General features: G+C 36.9%; 1 protein-coding gene across 9 annotated transcripts in view; it reads left to right on the top strand.

Moving 5' to 3' along the window:
* Positions 1–12,758, top strand: part of PIK3CB (phosphatidylinositol-4,5-bisphosphate 3-kinase catalytic subunit beta) — a 105,911-nt gene that overhangs the window by 45,581 nt on the left and 47,572 nt on the right. For all 9 annotated transcript variants that reach the window (XM_051626256.1, XM_051626263.1, XM_051626255.1 and 6 more), the window contains one exon: positions 9,078–9,197. The gene's annotated coding sequence lies outside the window, so the exon portion shown is untranslated. The remainder of the gene's footprint in view (positions 1–9,077; positions 9,198–12,758) is intronic.

Below are 12,758 nucleotides of genomic sequence, written 5' to 3'. Positions count from 1 at the left end.
CAGAAAGTGATGTAAATACTGATCTCATAACTCAGTAGTAGTAAGAGGATAAATATATCTCCAGAATGGATCTGCTGCCTCTTCTCAGTCCTTCCACACCTTGCCTGTGCAAATGGAAAGTCAGAGAAAGTGTCATTTTCAGTCCAGCCTTCATCAGATTCCTCTTTAGTCCTGTGGTTTTCAAGATGTTACACGGAAACTTAAGAGGGTTGTGGTTCATCTCAGTGTCAGGAATTGCTTTGCAGTTTGATCATATTGAATATAAAATTATCCTTAACCTGGATAAATCAGTTCTTTTCACTACAGACTAAGGTACTCAGCTTAAGAAGTCATTCAGCTGTGTTAGAGTTCTGCCAAGCACATTGCTGTCTTCATGGAGGAAGCTTGTTCCCCAGTTACTTCTGTGCTGCTGTCATATGGGGTCAGAGCAGTTGCTATTCTTTGTGCAGAATTCACTGAGAGGAATACACATGGCAGTGCACTGAAAAGGGTCCTTACAGCAAGTTACAGCTCTGGTACTAATATAGCTCTGTTCCTTCTCAGAATGTAGAAATAAATTCCTCACTGCAGTTTTCTGTGATGGCACAAAAAGCATTTACTTCAGTCAGATATAAACCTGTTTCATTGATGAGGGAAGCTGCAAAATGCCATGTAGTCTAAATGACTATGCTGAGCATTTAAGCTGATGAAAATAGAGGGGTTGTTGTTGTTGTTTTTCTGCATCAAGTGTTTAATTTGAGGTGATATGTCTAAAAGCAGTGTGAAACATAGGAATACTATTCAGATCTGACTTCTGGATCCAAAGCCAGATTTAACTATTGATTTGATGAGAGGAAGGTCGTATGTTGTGTTTTTTATTTTTTTAAAGGAAGCACTCCCCTGTTTCTAGCCTGGGAATAGTGCAAATTTAGATTTCCTATATTATGTAATATTGTGAGTTGTGCTGAAATTACACTTCATATTTTTACTTTTTTTTTTTTAAATTTCTGAACTAACTGGAAACACCTGCCCAAAACCCAGCCTGGTAGCTGCATAGTTATTAAGTTAATCGTCCTGGTTTTGATATGCGGGGACTCTTATACACAAACTCAATTAAGTTTATTAATATGGAGAGGAATTTTATTTGATTTTTTTAATGTTGGCAATGCTAGCAGATATTTATCAGCTCAAAGAAGACAGAATCTTTGATAGCCACACACTTTTCTTGTTGAATAATGGATGTACCAAACAAGAAGGTTATAGAACTTTTATGTAAAGAGGCATTAAGGTAGACCATCTACCAATATATATTGCATAGCAGCTTTCATTGTATTGAAGAACAAATAGTTCATGAAAGGGATTAAATGATCTTGCTATAAATATAGATATTAATGCAAATTATTACCTTAGAAGCTGGAATATTATTAATTTTATATTAGAAAATTTTGTCTCAAAATCACTCCGATGTACATTCTGTACTGTAAACTGTGTACTAACTGACATTGTACTGCTAAACTTAAATCCATATGTAAAGGCTAGAAGGAATAGTGGTATTCCCAAAGCTTCTGTCATTTCAGTGTTCCAGAGGAAATCTAAGAAGCTTAATAGATTTGCTTTTTGAGCACTGGATACACCTGAAGGCAAACTCCCTCTCTTCAATGCTTGAATTTTTCCTACTTCACAAGAAATGTTTTTAGTGATTACTTTCAGTTTCATATAGTATTTACTGTATACATGACATGATGAAATACTGTTGATATTTATAATGTGGTAATACTTGGAATCAAACAGCAAGGTGGACCACAGCAGCATGTCTTTGAAGTACACTTAGCTAGACGGTTAATTCATAATCTCTTGCAGTCCATGCTTTGGAGTTTGCTTTTAAACTGGTATCTGGAGCAGACTGGGAAGCAGCTTCACAAAATGGCTTATAACAATTAATTACTCTAAAATTTGTTTGTTTAGTCTTGCCATTTGACTCTACTAGTGTGTTCTTATTTATATAAAATAAAATATGCACACACAAAAAAGGCAGAATTTGGGAACTAAGTAGAAGTAAATTTGCAGTTTCACCATATTAGGCATTTTATGGAATGCAAATGGGAATGAAACATCAGCATGTGAAAGTAGTGAAGAAAATAGACTACACAGAAGAGATCACAAGAAGCAGAAATCACAAGTAGTCCTATTAATAATGTTTCAAGTAACTAAATAATGGTGATAAAATCTTTGCTGAACCAAGATTAAGACTCACAGTTTTGTTTCTTTGTTTAAAACGCAAGTAAATACTTACTTAGTAACATTTGGGTGGAACCAGTAGGGGTTTTTTGCAGTATTTTTACATCTGTGACATGCTGGTGAGTAGAAAATACGTCAACAATAAGAGCCATATTTGGGTATCCTGAATCCTGAGGAAATGCCTAGTCAGGGAGAGCTAACTGTGCACCTGAAGGCTTTCAGAGTAACCAGTTTAAGAGAGAAATAATGGGGAAGGGCTTAATAAGCTTCAGAGTGTCTGAAAATGGCCGTCAGCTCATTAATACAAGATTTATTTCTCAAACAATGATAATGTGGAAGTAACTTTGTTCCGTAACAAGTCCTTGTGTTCCATGTTTTGCCCAATAATTAACTTAGCTTCAAAAGTAGGTTTTAACATAAAAATATGGGGCATAATTGTGGTATGATATAGGACCAAAAGAATGCATGCTTCATTGACATCTCACAGGTATAGGCATTGCTGTGCAGCTGGCAATTAATGCCCCCCTCCTTGAGACTTCAGTTTTTTTGAAATGCTGCTTTAGATGTAATTAAAATCTATGCAGAATTTTAAAAATTATTTTTTTACTGCTTGCAGTATCTTTTAGTATTTGGAAAGATGAATTTTAGTAGTATGACTGCTGAGGGTGCACAGTGATTGCAGAGCAGGTGATTGGCAGTTCATGAACTTTTGCAGACACCTGTAGATATTACAAGGGCTTGTGCAGGGTGGTGGATTTGTTTGCACCTGCCTAAACTACTGCTTGATGATTAAGCTAGCCCAGCCTCAAGCCTTTGAGCTTCACACTTCGTGTGTGTGTGCGTGCGTGTGCCTGTGCACATAGGTATGGATTTCTTGGAAGAGCAGCACTGCTCTGTGATCACAGCTCCCAGGTCCTCACTTGTATAAACCAGATTTAGTGAACTGAAATTAGAAAAGCTGCAGCACTGGCTTGGAGGTGTTCTGGGGTTCTGGGGGAGGTGAGGGAACTTACATTCTCACTTGGATGAGTCTGTTCAGTCTAAACTATTGATTTCTTTGACACCAACTTTGGAGCTACTGAATCAGTTGGGTAATGACTTGTACCCTAAGCTGGATTTGATCTGGAAATGAGCTGGAAAGTGTCACTTATTTGACTCAATGTTTATGAATTATTATAAAGCAAATCTATGCACCTGTTTGTGAGTCAACTGAAATTTTTATAAATGGTCATGTGCGGCCTGGAACTTTGTGCTTTTCAGCTGTAGATTGTCCTCAGATCTAGTAGTACATTCTCCAGCCCAGAGTCTCTCCCAGGAGGTTTTGGTATTCTGTGGCTGTTGCAAGTTATCAGCACTGGCAGCCGGCCCTCTCTAACACTGACCACATTTGCAGGGTCTCCCACTTATAATCTTTGCTCATCTTGATTTCAGCACACTGCTCTCACATCAGAGACTAATTGGCTGCCTAACAGAAGAGAGGGGAAAAATGTGCCATCTACTGAATTTTTTTTTTTTAACTTCATTAACAGAGGTGTGCTCCCCTTCTGCTTTGCCCAGAGGCATTTCTTTTGAAGGTGGAAAAGCAGAAAAAAGTCTGCATGAATCATTCTGGTAAAATAAAAGTAAAGTATTTTTGTTTAGATTTTGTTTGTTGATCCTAAATCGTGCAGATGATGCATTGCCATCTAGAAGTATCTGTTCTTTGCTTCTTTAGTTGATGTTCCTGCATTTTCCAGTGTCAGTAAGAACTCCTAAGTCTTCTTTTTTTTTACTTTTATAGTAAGAACGAAAGATTGTAATTTGCCTCAGAACTTAAATCACATTGAGTTCTAAACCACAGTGAGCAGAAGGATTACTGAGTTACTTAACCCTGAACAGCATCAGGATGTATCACTGAAAAAGGGATCCTACCCACCCCAAAATTAAATTCAAATGACAGTAACTGCCATGCTGTTAGAAACCAGTAATTTTTTAGTATTCTCACACTTGTAAACTGAAAGGAATTCAGCATCATTCATAACCAAGTGAAAAAAAAAAATCTGATTTATTGTAAAGCGTATGTGTTTGTGTGAGTACAAATTTCTTATACACAAGCCTGTTGGGCCCTGAAGGGGATTTCCTAGAGGTGAACCATAGCTTGGTTAGGCTGCCTCTCTGGGCAGAGTGAACATGGCTGTGTTACAGGGTGATTCATAGCCATTGAGCTATGCTCCTGCTCTGAATTACTCACTGGAGAAATGTAATTATGGTATCGAGTTCTTCCTAATGAAGACATGTGACTGTATTTAGCTTCAAATGATGTTTCTATCTGTTATCCATTTAACTTAAAGAATAACACTGACCCATATTTTTTATTTATTCATGAAAATGCTTTGTGGTCTTTCTTTTGTCCATTTTATGGAGCAAGAAAGGCTGTAAACTGACTTGCATTTCTCATTTGGCTTAGAGCTTGGTATTCTGCAGTTTCTCTATGTTTTTGGTGTGGTTTATTTATTTTCTGTGGGTATTTTTATATGATGAGAGCTTATAGCTATGTGTCTGGTTTGTTTTGTTTTGAAAGATTTTGTACAAGATAGGTGGGTTTCATAGAGCAACTGTGTTTTGCATTTTCAAGTGATGCATTTGAGAAAAAGTCAAGGCTTTCTTTTTTAAAATGTTACTGTTTTTGATGAACCGCCACCACCTGTAAAAGTAAAACAGGAGGAAGAACACTGCTGTGTATATAACAGTATGCTGTCCAATGTCAATTATATATTTTGTCACTTGATAGTGCAGAAATAAGTGCTACCTTTAGAAGTTCAAAACTGGTCTCTGCCATTGAAGAGACTGCAGGCACTGCATAATTAGTGTGATGCTTAGGAACAGTTATACTGTTTGGACCAGTCTGCATGCAACACTTTGTATTGGTAATAATTTTCTCAGGTTCAGGCTTTAACTTGCATTTTCAATATTTGTACTAAGATGTGCAGTATGTGGAAGAGGGAAGTTGCAGTGATTTAGCACTACTGCAGTAAGTCTTTTCTCACTATTTTAGCTCCTGAACTTCAGTTGTAATGGCTTAATTACTGATAGTGAAAGTTGTTTAATTTTGTGCCTCTTATTGTTGAAACTTAGGACTGAAGAAGGATGGGGAAGAATGTTTTGTATTTCTTAGTATTTTTTCATTTGTAGATATTTGGTGTATTTAATGATGGTTAATCCTCTTCTTGTCTCAGACTTGGTGAAATGGTGAGTTTCTTCATTGCTGAGTGGATGCTTACAGCAGCAATTTCAGCTTGATATTCATTCTTTCCGTTTTAAGTGCTATTGAGAGCATGAAATGCATGAGATGGCTTGGAGGTAGCTGAAGAAAAAAAAGATACAATATGCCGGTGATACTTTCTCCATGTATTGCTGCGCAAAACATCTGCGGGTGCTCTCTGTTCTGGTCCTGATGCCTTCCCCACTGCATTCTTCCTGAGTAGGAGATATATTTGCAAAAAGGAAGATAATAAACTGTTATGTCATTCAACCCACTCAGAGTTCCTTATCCTTCTCTTGGAGTATCGTCTCTAACAAATAGTTTCTGTGTATGCCCTGGCAGGATTCAGAGGAGCTTGTCTGATGGGACTAGAAATAGTTATAGTGGGAAAGACCCTTTTTTTTAATGTCTTTGTAAGCGGCCCGCTTACCTGGCTTATAATTGTTTCTCTTTTACATTAGATATCCCACAGAGCTGTAGGCAGAAGTCTCTTGTACATTTTCCCCCTTTCTTCCCTTGTGGTACAATTTTTCTTTGGGTCATATGTTCAGAAGTGTTTATGTGGACATAAAGTTGTATAGCAGTTAGCTATGGAACTGTAGAAAATTTTACTGTATTGTCACAGGCATTTTGAATGCCACCACGCAATTTTATGATTCCTGAATTATTCTGTGAGATGGTTAAAGCTTTTTTTTTTTTTTTCAAGAACAGTTATGAAAGTGTAATGAAAATGAAACAAAAATGATTGTTTTGCAAAATGCAACTTCTAATGCAGAACTTGCAAGCTGAAATGGAATAGGATTTCTGTTAGGTCCCTGGTGGTACTGTCTGTAAAAGTGGTACAAATGTAAACCCAAGGACAAATACTCGAGGTGGTTTTGTGTTGTGTTTTTGGTTGAGTTCACAGTCAACAGAGACTCATGGAAGAGGCCCAGCTGGTAACATGCAGGTTACAGTTCTATTTACCCCACATTCCCGAGAGATGCAGTGGGGGAAAGGTGTGTGCTCATCAGAACACTTTGTGTTCACTGCTTGAGGCCATGGCTTCAGTCCTTTCTGATCTTTGCTCTGTTCCCAGAGATTATGTAGTTGGAGTTCTCACTAGCTGTTTATGGTAGTTAAAAGGCTAGCAGAGTTTGTACTTTGGGCTGTTGGGTAATATAGTCACCAACCAGCCCTTGAAAAATTTTCCACTCATACTTTGAAGGTAGAAGGTGTACTGACATAGAAAGGTTGACCATGGCGTGATCTGCCGTGATGCTGATAACGATCTCTCATAACCTCTGTTCTGCTGGTCTGAAAAATGAGAAAAGTTGGTTAGCTAGAAAAATTAAGCTGCATGTTGTCATCCTGTAGTGAAGAGTTTGTTTCTATTGCTTGAAAATAGTAGTGGATATACAGTTTGTCTGTATACATGGGAGATGTTTAAAGACCATTCCCTTAGTGGTCCTCAGTCTAGTGTGTCAAATTTACAGGGGAGATGTGAACTACTTTGAGAACAGAGGGGAAAAAGGACAGAGCTATATGGAAGTGAGCAGAAATCTATCAAACACGTGACTGTGGAGAACATAGGAATTGATAAACTGTGACAGGAGCTATCCACAAAGTACTGGCTTGTTAAATGTGTACAATTTATGGACTCTAGATATCTTCTGGGTTTTATACATGTACCTAACTCTCAGATTGGTTGCCAGTGCGTTGACCATTGTGCTAATATGTACTGCTTCTATTTCTCACCAAGTTCTGAAGAAGGCATAAGGAGCATTATCTTTCCTTGCCTGGCCAGTGTCTTAGAGATGAATGCATAGCAGGAGGTTGAATCTGTCTAAGATGGGAGTGATTTGAAGCATGGTAGGAGCCAAGGAGCCATCTCCTGTTCCAGGTCACAGTTTGCACTGTCTGGTGTGAAAAGAAAGGAAAGAATGAGACAGAAGAAGGCTCAGAGCAGAAACTGCAGGACTAATGTGCCTGCCTGCTTTCTTGTCTGGTACTTCGCAAAGTGCTTTTTTTTTTTTAGTGCCAGCTTTTGGTTTTCTTTTGTTTTCAAATGCACTCTTAGTCAAGAAATCAGACAATACATCTGTGTTAGACATTGTTCCTATTTATTAATTCAATAAAATGGGTAGATAGTATAGTATAGGGAAGGAAAAAGGTCATGGTTTTTTCCAGTGTGTCGGTGCTGCTAATAGAGAACTAGGATTGCCACAGCAATTAAAGATTGCTTCCTCAGATGGAACTTCTGGTAGTAACTATTTATCTTGTATCTATCTATAGTACGATGTATTTCACACCCCTGCCCAAGCTCCTGCCTTCTGGCCGCTAGCTTTTGATTCTGATTTTTTTCATTCCATAAACAAACACATTGACACGGCTGGAAAAGATTAATGCCAGACTGGCACTTTCGTACCAGCACTGGTACTTTTGTCCCTGCATTTTCTAAATCATGTAAGGTGGTCTTAATCTTTCTCTGGTTTTCCTTTTTAGCTGTTGCCTATTGTAGGCTCTTAGGCTTTAATCATGAGAAGTTTCTGCACTAGTTCATACCTTGATGCACCACAAGGTTGTTTCCAAAAGGTTGAGCATGGAGCAGTAACTTAGTATTTTCAGACTTAAGCAGATGGGCAGCAACTATTTTCCCCTCAAAGCCACTGAGGAAATCTAAGTTGTTTCACAGCGTTCTACATGCTGATCCCTGGAGAGATTCTGCATGGGACAGAGGAATGACAGCCTTCCTGATCACTGTGCTGCCCTGAGTTCCTATAAGCAGAAAAACAATTGTTTATGGGAGGAGGAGTGTAGTTGCATGCCTTGTGTTTTGTGGCTTGGCCTACAAACCTGTAGATAATCAGATATCAGTAGATATCAGTGCAAACTGATAGTGCTACTTTGTTCTCAGAGGGAGGTTTAAATATTTTTTTGTTTATTTCCTTTTGCTGAGAGCCTGTTTTGCAAAGTAGAGCTAAATGGAGATGATGACTTGGCTCTGTGGAGATATTTTGTCCTGTACATCTGCAGGATGTTGGGAAGAGGAGACTTACTAAACCTTTCTCCTGCTGTTTCACAAGTTGAAGTATGAATAGGAAGATGAGTTCACTTGTGTCATCAACTTAAATTCTCCACAAGAGAACTGCTGATGACATTACATTGTTCTTTAAAACAAACAAAAAACCATAACAAAAACCAGCTTACAGTCAAGCGTAAAAGAGAAGATGAGGTTAGGAGAATGAAGGCAACTTTGTTTCCCATGCTTTTGTCTTTGATTGCAATAAATATCTGTTGATCTAATCCAAATTAAGTGTACAAAGGTTTAAAAATATTTGTAGCAGCTAAGAAATGTTTTTAGCTATGTAATTCTTGATAATGACAGCTATATTACTAGAATGATATCTACATATTTTGTCCTTTTTACTTTCTGGTAACTGAGTGTTTGAGGATTTGACAATAATTTAATTGTTAGATTGTGTAATTGTTAATATGGTACTGTAGTATTTTAGGAGAATTAAAATGTATGGTTAATTAGATATTTCTGCACAAAAATTTTATGGAGCTAATAAACCAACTCCAAATTGCTGATTTCTGTATTTGGTTAATTACATTATGACATGTTTTGCTTTTTTAGGTCACATTTAGGCCATCTTGTGGAATCTTCAGAGAAAACACGGGTAATAGTAAGAAAATGATGCTTAATGAAAGTACCTTCACTCCACAGTCAGACTGAAGTAGGAACAACTTTGCTGGAGTAAGTACTACAGTTTTTTGTATTTTTGCTTGTAAAGTCTTTACCACGGTTCTTAAACTGTTACTGTGTTTAATTTGTTACAGTTGCATTAAAAAAATAATAACTCCAAACTCATTTCAGTTGATCAACAGGTAATTGGACATTCTTTTGAACTCTTATTGAAACATTTCCTATCTTGGAAGCAGTTGTATCTTAGGAGATTTAGATGGGCTTCCGAATTTTCCCTTTGTTCTGTGTGTTCTGAGTATGGTTTTGAGCAGGAAGTGGCCTAGTATAGATTGCGTGTAACCCCTGATTTGCTGGTAAAAGTTAAAGCCCTGCCTGGATCTCCCAGGGAATTTGAAAATATAATTGGGTTTTGGCCATAACTTTCATCTCCTGGCACTTTCTGTGTGACTGATATTTTTGTTGTCAGTATTTTAATATTTGTCTTGTATTGCACTTCCATCATCCATCAAACTAGTTTAAGTCTTGAATTTATGGAACTCAGAGATGTGTTTTCTTCACTGTTTATAGTTAACTGCTAGCTTTTGTGAATTCTAGACTGAGATATGTCTCATGGTAGAAGCTTAGTTACCTAGATCAGGGACTGTCGATTGCATTCCTTTTGGTACTAGATAACTAAACATTTATGTACTAGTACAGTGTAATTCTTAAATCCTGTGTATTTCACTTCTTTGAGATGGGAAACGTAATCTTTTGTTACCTTGTTTGCATCATATTGTAAGATGCTTATACATATTCTTGTAGGAATCACTGGAAATACACTTGACTGCATAGTTAGGAATGAAAAATACCTGGCCACCTAGAAGTAGAAGGGAGTGGGAAATTGTTTTAGTTTACAACAAGTATATTTTTGCATATTGCCTTATTGCCAAGAGGAAGTGACTCTTCTTAGCTTCTTCTTTAAAAAGGGATGTGTACATGCTGTCATCATTTGAGTAGAAAATGTCTGTGAAAACAAGTCAGACAAGCTAAACTTTTTCACTTGGTGATTTTTCCAAAGGGTTTTTAACTGGCAGAATAACACATTTGGATTGATAACTTTTTTTAAAGGTAGGAAGTAAATTACTAAAAATGTTCAGTTAAACATTAATTTAAAGAAGTTGATGTGTGTGTATTAGTTCAATTTATAGTAAGTAATTGAAGAAAATGCTACAATTTAAAGTTAGCAGATGTGAATTTCTATCAGTTTGTGATCCAGACCTTATGTCAAGCAGTGAGTGAAAATACTTGTGAAAGGTTCTTGTAGCACCTGATACTTCAGTTCTGACCTCTGAAGTTTTCAGAAACTGTTTTGTGTGAAGTTTTTGAGTCTTTTATTAACTTGTTAGACAACACAGTAGAAATACAGGCACCTGCCACAAAGTCCAAATAAAATATTACCTATTTGCTGCTTCTACATCTATTTCAACCAGTTAATTCTTGAATCCAGTAACCAAGTTACCAAAACAGATGGGCAATAAAGTAACCCCACACAGCAGTCAGGACTACTTTTGGCTTTATTAGCATTAACTAATGGCAAGAGTATTGATTTTGTGCCATTTTAATAATAATTCTTTATTACAAAATGACATTGTATTTCAAGTTTTTTTTATAAACATGAAGTGTCATGAAAAAGATGTGTAAAATAAATCTAAATATTTGCATTAGAGTTGAATTGTTGGTTTTCTTTCAATGATTGTCCAGCACTGAATGGTCCTGTTTGTGTAACAGATGGCTGTGAGCAGCTACCTCTGAATCTGTGTAGTGAGTGACATTGAAGCTGATTTTGGAAGAAAACCAACTGCATAAATCCAGACCAGATTGTTGTACGTAAGAAACTGACCCAATCAAGAAGAGTATCTAGTCTGATGAATAAAGTAACTTATTTTTTTTCCTTAAAGGGCATCTTTCTAACTTTTAGTACCCGTGGCATCTCTGTATATGAGACTTATGCATAGTCTGCTTTTGTGATAGCTCTGTGTTTTGTCTATGTGCCCTCCTTTTAGGAGAAAAATTCCTTCCTAATTAATTTTCCACTGTTTTTAATTATTTCACTTTTTTACATCTCTTTCTAGATGCATACAATTTGTCTGCTGGAGAATAACCCTCTTTCCTAGAGATCTTAATTGAAATATCAAAAATAATTGAAAAGTGAATGGTTTAGTCCCTATGTGAAGAGGTATCTATATATAGGAAAACCTCAATTCCTAGTGTTAACTTTTTTTATAAGTAGGCAGTCACCTAGCTCATAATATAGAGACGTAACATTTTAATAACTGAAGGAAACAGCTGGCTGCTGGTGAAATTTGGTGGTCTAGGTCCACTTTTACAATTCAAAAGGATTAGTAATGCATCTTTACATTAGTAATGCATCTTTTCAGATTAATGACAGACACATTACCTCATGTTTTGGATAATATCTTGGGCTGTTATAAAGCCAGACCTTCAGGCTGTACGTCTGCCTATGTTTAAGAACTGTAAAGTGGCAAGCCAGCCCTGGGGCTGGAAAAAGCTTTCAATCTTCCTTCACTCATCTTGCTTTTGTTTACATCTTCACTTTGCTGGAACAAGCAGTTATGCAGCTCTGTAGGAAACTGTCTGACACACCTGTGTAAAAATGACAACTTTATTCTGGGTTAAGCTTCTTCTGGGTTGAGACTCAGCTTTTTCTCCTCCTTTCTCTTTCAGTCTGATTATCCAGTCCTCTTTCTTCGCTTGTGCAAGTTCCACTCACCTGCTTTGTTTAAGCTTGATTTGTTTTTTAAATATCCATGTGAGCATCCCATAATTTAAATGTTTAGTAGAATCTTTTTCTAATATTAGAATTCAACATATAATAACATTTCATGTTAACCTTCCCCTAGTACATGTAACATCTACAGTGATGTGAATTATCAAAATGGAATTATTGAGGTTGTGAAATAACCAGGTCTAATCTTCCAAAGAGTCTTACTATCCTGGAGCATTCTGTACAGAATGCATTGGTCTTCATGTCAGGTCTCACTCTTCCTGCTGCTATTTCAAACTTACCAAGTATTTGTGAGAGCTGTTTGCAAGTTTTCCTGAGGGTGAATGTACCAGGTATGTTCTCAGAGCCCAAATGACACAGAATACTGAATGATTTGACTGGGCCTTCTGGTTCATTTGAGCTTTTATCTTTGTTTCCATGACTCTGTTAGTCAAGGTGTCAAATCAGCTGCTACTTTTATGACAGTGCTTTTCTTCCATTTATTTGTGTTGCCTTCCATCCTGACTGTGCAGAACTGGATTCCAGTGAGCTCAAAGGGGATGCTTTCTTAGAGTGGCCCTAGTTTCAGTGTGATTCAGTGATCAAATGCTTCTAAAGACATTTTCACACAATAGCATTTAAATGTGAAGGGAGTTTTTATTCTACCTGAAATTCACTTTAACTGTATAATAAAAAAAGATGGCCTCAAACTCCTCATTTTTATATTTATATATTTTTAATGTAGCTAGTGATTTCAAGATATGCCATAGGATATTAATGAATTACCTGTGATAAGCTGTTATTTTTGTATTTTATGTTCATGATGAATGATGTGCTGCCTGTGAATT

This window comes from Apus apus, chromosome 8 (assembly GCF_020740795.1).
Source record: "Apus apus isolate bApuApu2 chromosome 8, bApuApu2.pri.cur, whole genome shotgun sequence".
In the NCBI taxonomy this organism is placed as follows: domain Eukaryota; kingdom Metazoa; phylum Chordata; class Aves; order Apodiformes; family Apodidae; genus Apus; species Apus apus.
Note: the sequence above shows the minus strand (reverse complement) of the source record. Positions and strands in the feature narration are given on the sequence as shown.